Source organism: Orycteropus afer, unplaced genomic scaffold (genome assembly GCF_000298275.1).
Source record: "Orycteropus afer afer isolate SDZICR_OR568_19922 unplaced genomic scaffold, OryAfe1.0 scaffold00027, whole genome shotgun sequence".
Classification (NCBI taxonomy): Eukaryota; Metazoa; Chordata; class Mammalia; order Tubulidentata; family Orycteropodidae; genus Orycteropus; species Orycteropus afer.
The window spans coordinates 9,144,059-9,151,687 of NW_006921614.1; positions in this window are offsets into that span (position 1 = coordinate 9,144,059).

Below are 7,629 nucleotides of genomic sequence, written 5' to 3' on the forward strand. Positions count from 1 at the left end.
CACTTGACCGAGATCACTTCTGTGTATATAAAGTACATATTTAGTAGTCTTCCTGTTTATTTCACTCCAAGGGACATCATAACAAGTTAGTTAATGCAATAGGTCCATGTAAGCTAGAATTTTCTGATTACTGCTTTGATGTGCTTTGCCCTGCATTATGGGAACAACATCTACCTTGTTTTTGGTGATTAAGCATAGCCATTTGGCCCCTGCCACCCTGAGATCCAATCACCTCCATTGCATTTAGGTTTCCCAATTCAGTGGTAGTTCCCACTGTAGTATGTGATCTACAGAGAAGAGTAATTACAGCATTCTATCTCACAGTCATAGAGAAAGGTATGTCCTCTGGGCACTCCTAGGGCAAGCAGATTGCCTTTCATAATAAATCTACTCTGAAATTCCCACCTCCCTAAACCTTTGGATATGCCCTTCTACAGTATACCAAGGCAGTTATAGCATTTTAACTTCATTCATTTACCTTGTGGTCCATGTTTCAACCCACCAACCAACCAAGTTTTACAGACCTTTCTAAGCCCTCCATCTGAAACATTGAATGCAAAATCTCTGCTTAGTAGGCACATATCAATAAATTTGCCTGATTCAACTTTATGTTCCTTCCACCATTATCACACACTTTTTATATCCATTCCTACACATGCTCATTCAATGTTTTCAGCATTGTCTGTAAAAATTATAAAAACCATGTAGTTCTTTTGGAGTTCATCACACCTCTTCATGGGTCACACATTGTGCTTCACCTTTCTAGGCCAGTTGGAAGTTGAGTCTAGTTAAAAATCTACAAGCACAGATGGGTGGTGGGGGTGGGTCCTCAGGACAATAAGTGTCTTTCAAGGCATCTGCCTCAGAGGAAGTCATTACAGTTTTCTCAGGCAAAACTGGACTAATCTCCTCAGATGGGAGCAGAAAGTCTTATTCTACTGACAAAGGCGCCTCAACAGATAGGAGTGAAAGGGCTGATTCTACTGGCAAAGAAGACTCAGCAGAACTTCAAGGCTTGATGTCCCCAGCTTCATCTGCCCATATGTCCCCATTATAATTTTCAGGTTCCAATTTCTTTTCAACCTCCTCACTTTAATATTAGATACCTTGTGATGTTGAGAATTCAATTTGCATTGTAATTCAGCTGCTTATAGGATGAAAGTCTGGGTTTGATTTTCAGCAACCTCAGCTCTATGACTAGGGAGATAAAGCTTTCTTTCAGGGCGCACATAGCAACTTTCAAGTTTTATTTATTTTTTATGTGGTACTTGACCTTGGAATCTGAAGCCCTGAACTCATCTTTTCTTTCCTCACTTTGTCCAGTGAAAGTAGGACTAATGTCATTATACTCGTCAGTTTTGCAAAAATGTTCTGAGGTATCAAATACATGACCATCTACAGTCTTACCTCTTACGAGTATTTCTCATAACCTTATTTCTCATTGGTTAAAAAAAAAAACCAAATGCACTGCCATCCAGTCAATTCTGACTCATAGCTACCCGCATTGGGTTTCTAAGGTGGTAAATCTTTATGGAAGTAGATTGCTCGGTCTTCCTTCCACAAAGTGGCTGGTGGGTTTGAGCTGTCAACCTTCTGGCTAGCAGTCAAATGCCTTAGGCACTGCACCAACAGAGCTCCTCTTCATTGGTTAGGAGTATTCAGTGGTGATATTTTGCATATCTCTATTGCCACTTCACACCATAAACTATCAATGCCTTCTTTACTACTAGAAAAAGAATCATTAGTGCCATTAAATCTAATTAGATTTGAGAACCAATTACAGAAACCCTAACACCAATTCAGAGAACTCATTCTCTTGGCACCAAAATGTTTTAGTCAGGGTTCTTCAGAAAATATTTATATATAATTTATATATAATTTTTCTGGAGAACCCTGACTAGGAGATTTATATATATATATAATATATACACACACATATATATAAATCTAATTGATTTATAAATAAATTAATAAATAAATCTCCCTCAATCTCTTTCTCTCCATATATATATCTATATATCTATATGTTGTTGTTGTTGTTATGTGCCATTGAGTCGGCCCCAACTCATAGCGACTCCTCCTTGGGTTTCTGAGGAGGTATCACTACGGAAGAAGATTGCCCAACCTTCCTTCCATGGGGTGGCTGGTGGGTTACCGCCAGCCTTCTGGTTAGCAGTCAAGTGCCTTACACACTATGCCACCAGAGCTCCCATATATCTATCCATATCTGTTTATCTACCTATGTATGTATCTATGTATATGGAGAGAGAGAGAGAGAGAGAGAGAGAGAGAGATTGAGAGAGATTCATTTTAGGGAATTGATTCATGTGACTGTGGGTGATGGCAAGTTCAAACTCTGTAAGTCAGGTGACAGCAGGTTAGAGATCCCATCAGCCTTAGGTTCCAAAATCCATAGGTCAAGTAATGGGGAAGAGATTCCTGCAGTCTTGTGTCCTAGAATCTGTAAGTCAGGAGACAGGAAGAAGGGAAGAGTTCTCACAGATTATCTACTTATTGTCTGGAGACAGAATATTCCCTAGGGAAAATTCTTTTTTTGCTCTTAAAGTCTTCATCTGATTGGATGAGGCCCACTCATATTATGAAGGGAAATCTGCTTACTTAAGGCCAAATGATGTAACTACTTTGTAACAACATCTAGTGTTTGACCAAAAATTGAGCACCATGGCTAGGCAAGTTGATACACAAAATTAACCATCACAAGGAATATGCTTTGAACTATTGAATATTATTATTTAGTATTTAAAATAAATATTCTGACAGTAAAGAATTTGCTTTTATTATGATGGGGTTATTATAGAGGTGAAATTATGAAGGCTGTGGGATCAAACTTATTATAGCCACATAAACATGTCTATAACATAAATATATTAGATAGATCTCTACAGTGTACAAATTTTCTTTTTTCAAATATTCATCACTTTATTTAATCCTCACTTAAGCCCTGCAAATCCAGTATTATTATAGACAGCACATTCACTTTTTAGCCGAGTTTGGGTTTACTTTTTAGCTCACACTGGTGGTAAGTGCCAAGGGGTGGATTCCAAATTCACTATTTCCTTCCATAATGTACATAGTGAAATCACAAAAAAAATTTATACATGTTGCTTTATTTATCTGGAAGTAATCATAAATATAGCCTGATTACTCCAATGCTAGGTGTCAGAATGGAACATGTAGCTGCTTTAGTTTGAAGAGACTTGATTGTCAACTGTGCTGAAATTACTTGTGCACAACCTTGGGAATATTACCAAATTTATCTGAGCCTCATTTTCTCTACTTGGAACTGAAAATGTTACTACCTTCCCCCAGGGTTGTTCTTAAGAATTAAAATATGTAAAATGTTTATTACGGTGCCTGGAAGTTAGTATAGACTCAATACTTGCTTCATTATATGATCATCTTTATTAACTCTACAAATAATTGTAAGATTAATACTTGATGTTTCCTATTTTTAGTATATGACAGCAGCAATATTGACCCACTAAATGATAATATTGATGTCAAGTAGGACAGATATCATGTCAAAAAGGAAATCATGGTAGGTAAAATAGAGTATCGACAAAAACTAGGGAAACCCTCAATTAGATGGATGGAGCTGCAACAATGGACTCAAACATACTGTTGTTGTTGTTATGTGCCGTCGAGTAGGACCCGACTCATAGCGACCCCTCCTTGGGTTTCCGAGGCAGTATCACTATGGAAGTAGATTGCCCCATCTTCCTTCTGAGGAGTAGCTGGTGGGTTTGAACCGCCAGCCTTCTGGTTAGCAGTCAAGTGCCTTAGGCACTACGCTACCAGAGCTCCTTCAAACATACTAGCAATCATAAATATGATGCAGCACTGGGAAACATTTTTTTCTGTTGCACATGAGGTTGCCATGAGTTGGAGCCAACTCCACTGAAACTAACAACAACAACAACAGGTGGTGATATTCAGTTCTAATGAAATGTTCAAGTTTCAAGTAATGTGGCATGCATATGCCAATATCAAAGTTAAAGTGAAATTACTTTAAAAATCAATTTGTTTTTGAAGAACACTTTTCCAGCAACATGAGTCACTAAGACTATATTTGCACAAATCATTTTGTAAAATACTATTTACGCTGTGAAAAAAGGCAAATATATATCAAACATTAACAGTGGTTATCTCTGAGGGTTAAGATGATGGGGAGGAGTGGCTGTTTGACCTATTTAATTACTTTTTTAGAGGTTTTAAAAATAATTAACAGTATTATCTTTGTAATCTGAAAAAAAGAGAATATAATGTAAAAAATAATTATATGAAAAATAACCAAAACCAATTGCTGTTGAGTCTATTCAGATGTGTGGCGACCCCGTGTGTGTAGTGTAGAACTGTGTTTCGTAGGGTTTTCGTGGCTGTGACGTTTTGGAAGTAGATAGCCACGCCTTTCTTCTGAAGCACCTCTGTGCAGGTTCGAACCTCCAACTTTCCTGTTAGTACCTCAAGTTAGCAGCTTAACCATTTGCGCCATCCAGGGATTCCTATGTGAAAATTAAGCTTTACTGAAATTAAAGCCTTATCAAAAAGTTTGGCATGACCAGCTAAACACTGGCTTTTAGTGATCATCCCTTTCCTAAATGCTCTGAGATATTCATCATGGTTGACATCCAGCTGATAGGTTGTTAGTTCTAGAATTTCTGTATGCAATAATGAACCACTTGCATCATAGAACATGTATCTGGTTTTTGTATAGTTGGTGTGTTCTTTCATGCTCTGTAGACCTGGTAGTCAAAGTACTTTAGGGCTACAGAAAATTTCTTTACTTAAGGAGGGCTTTCTCTGCTAGTCTTTCTGGCCTTGACTTATGATCGACCTGCTGAAGGCATTATTCTATGAGAGCTATTAAAATTAAATGTATTTATAAAGAAAGACTAAAAAAGAATTGTGGCTCTTTTCTCAAACCCCAAGATGGCATTAGAGCTTTGTTTTTCAATTCTTAAAATTATTTCTCAAACTGATGCTATACTTACTTTTTGAATTTTTGCTTGCTTCTTTGGCCCATGCCAGGTCTGTCCATAGCTCCCTCCCTTCCATGGAGAATTCCATTTCTCCAGGTTTTCCTTATGCCTCTTTGTTTCTACAGCTCCAGTTTCTTCCCAGAGAGCTGGGAGGCTGTGAAGAGAGGCCTGCTTTGGCTTCAACAGCTGCAGGAGCAGCTTGGCTTCCTTGGTCAGAGGCAGTCTTGCCTCTTCCAAGTGCTCTGAGAGTTTGGTGTCCAGCAGCTGCCAAGAGAGTCCTGAAGTTTCAAACACTTTAAGATATCACCTTATTAAGGTCTTAAAAATGTCATTATTCTTCAGAATGACACCCTCTCAACTACAGAGGGCATCTACAGAATGTTAGTCCTAGATGCTTCTTTTTTTACTGATTGGCGTTCTCAAATTCAAATAAAGAGCAAGATAAAGTACATTAACGTAAATAAAAACTTGCCTTTGGGCTTCTGTTTGGTTATTCTTTCACAAATAACCAGAAATTGGATGCTGTTCCGGGGGCTGAGTATGGAACCACCCAAGTGATCCAGTGTCACCTCCACAGTGAGCTAAAGGACTCAAATTTGTTACATCTCCTTGGTATTTCAACCTTGATACTCCCTTGACTATGTAAATTAAATTACTTCTGAGATGACTCATTTTTCAAGGAGTTGAGACTAGTTCAAAAAGAATGTCATCCAGTTTGTGATGAAGGTAGTTGGCTTAGAACCAAAGGGAGAGTGAATGAGCTATCTGGTGATTCAGAATCTGAGGAATTAGCCGAACACTTCTGATTGGTCATCATAGATGCAGATTGTTGACAAATCCTGTCCCAAAGTCCTCCATGCCAAGATCAGAGTAAGATTCATGCACATGTTTGTTATTTGACCCTATTCAAGGTTGTTTTTCAAGAAGTCATGATTCTGCAACAGGGACTATAGGGAGAAGCCTCTGTGAAGAGATAGGATGTGGCTTCAGCTTCTTTATAAAGGATTGCTTGGACATCTCCCTCTGATTACCTGGAACATATGGCTCTCCTCTCAAACAGCAGCCCAAATACTTCCACTCTGACAGCAGTATAAAGCCTAGTTGTTGTTGTGAGGTGCCATTGAGTCACTTCCAACTCATAGCCACTCTATATATGTACAACAGAACAAAACACTGCCTAGACTTACACCATCCTTACAAACATTGCCACGTTTGAGCCCATTGTTGCAGCCACTGTGTCAATTTATCTTGTTGAGTCTTCCTCTTTTTTGCTGTTCCTCTACTTTCTTTACCAAGTATATAGTCCTTCTCCAGGAACTGTTTCCTGCTGATAACATATCCAAAGTACACGAGATGAAGTTTTGCCATCCTTGCTTCCAAGGAGCATTCTAGCTATACCTCTTCCAAGACATATTTCTTCTTCTAGAAGTCCATGGTATATTCAATATTCTTCACCAACACCAGAGTTCAAAAGCACCAATTCTTCTTTGGTCTTCCTTATTTGTTGTCCAGCTTTGGCATGTATATGAATCAATTGAAAATACCATGGTTTGGTCAGGTGCACCAAAATGACATCTTTGCTTTTTAACATTTTCAAGAGATCTCTTGCAACAGATTTGCCCAATGCAATACATTGTTCGATTTTTTGACTGCTGCTTCTATGTGAATTGAATGTGAATCCAAGTAAAATAAAACTCTTGACAACTTTATTATTATTATTATTTTATTTATCATGATGTTGCCTATTGGTCCAGTCATGAAGATTTCTGTTTTCTCTATGTTGAGGTATAATCCATACTGAAGGCTGTAGTCTTTGATCTTCATCACTAAATATTTTATGTCTTCTTTGTGTTTTGGAAGCAAGATAATCTGCATATTGCAGGTTATGAGTCTTCCTCCAAACATGATGCCGTGTTCTTCTTCATATAGTCCAGCTACTGGGATTCTTTGCTCAGTATACAAACTGCATAAGTATGGTGAAAAGATACAACCTTGTGCACACTTTTCCTGCCTTTAAACTATGCAGTATCCCCTTGTTCTGCTTGAATAACTACCTCTTGGTTTATCTACAGGCATACCTTGTTTTATAGCATTTCACTTTATTACTCTTTGCAGATATTGTTTTTATTTATTTATTTTTAAATTTTTAAACTGTGTTTTAGGTCCAAGTTTACAGAGCAGAGTTTGTTTTACATTCAACATTACATGTACATTTAGTTTCATTCTCCATTTACCTTCCCCAACCCTAACCCAGTCTCCTCCCCTCCATGCCCAGTAACCACCACCACTCCTGTGCCCTTCATAGTGATGCACTCTTGTGTGTCCTGCATTTCCTCATGTGAATGTTGCCCCTGTGGTGCCCCATGGTTGAATGCTCCAAGGGATGCATTTCCATAGAGTATGTGGGTAGGGTACACCATCCTGGGTTGAGTGGTCTGCATATACATCTTATTTACTACTGGGCTGAGAGCCAGACCTTGGGAGTGAGTTTTATTCCAGGCCCAAAATGTGTCCCAAGGCCATAGTATTGTGGGTCTCACCAGACTCCATCTGACCAGTAATTCTGGTCATTATTGAGTTTTTACATTTTGTTCCATGTTTTTCCTCCCACTCTATCCAGGATCTCCAG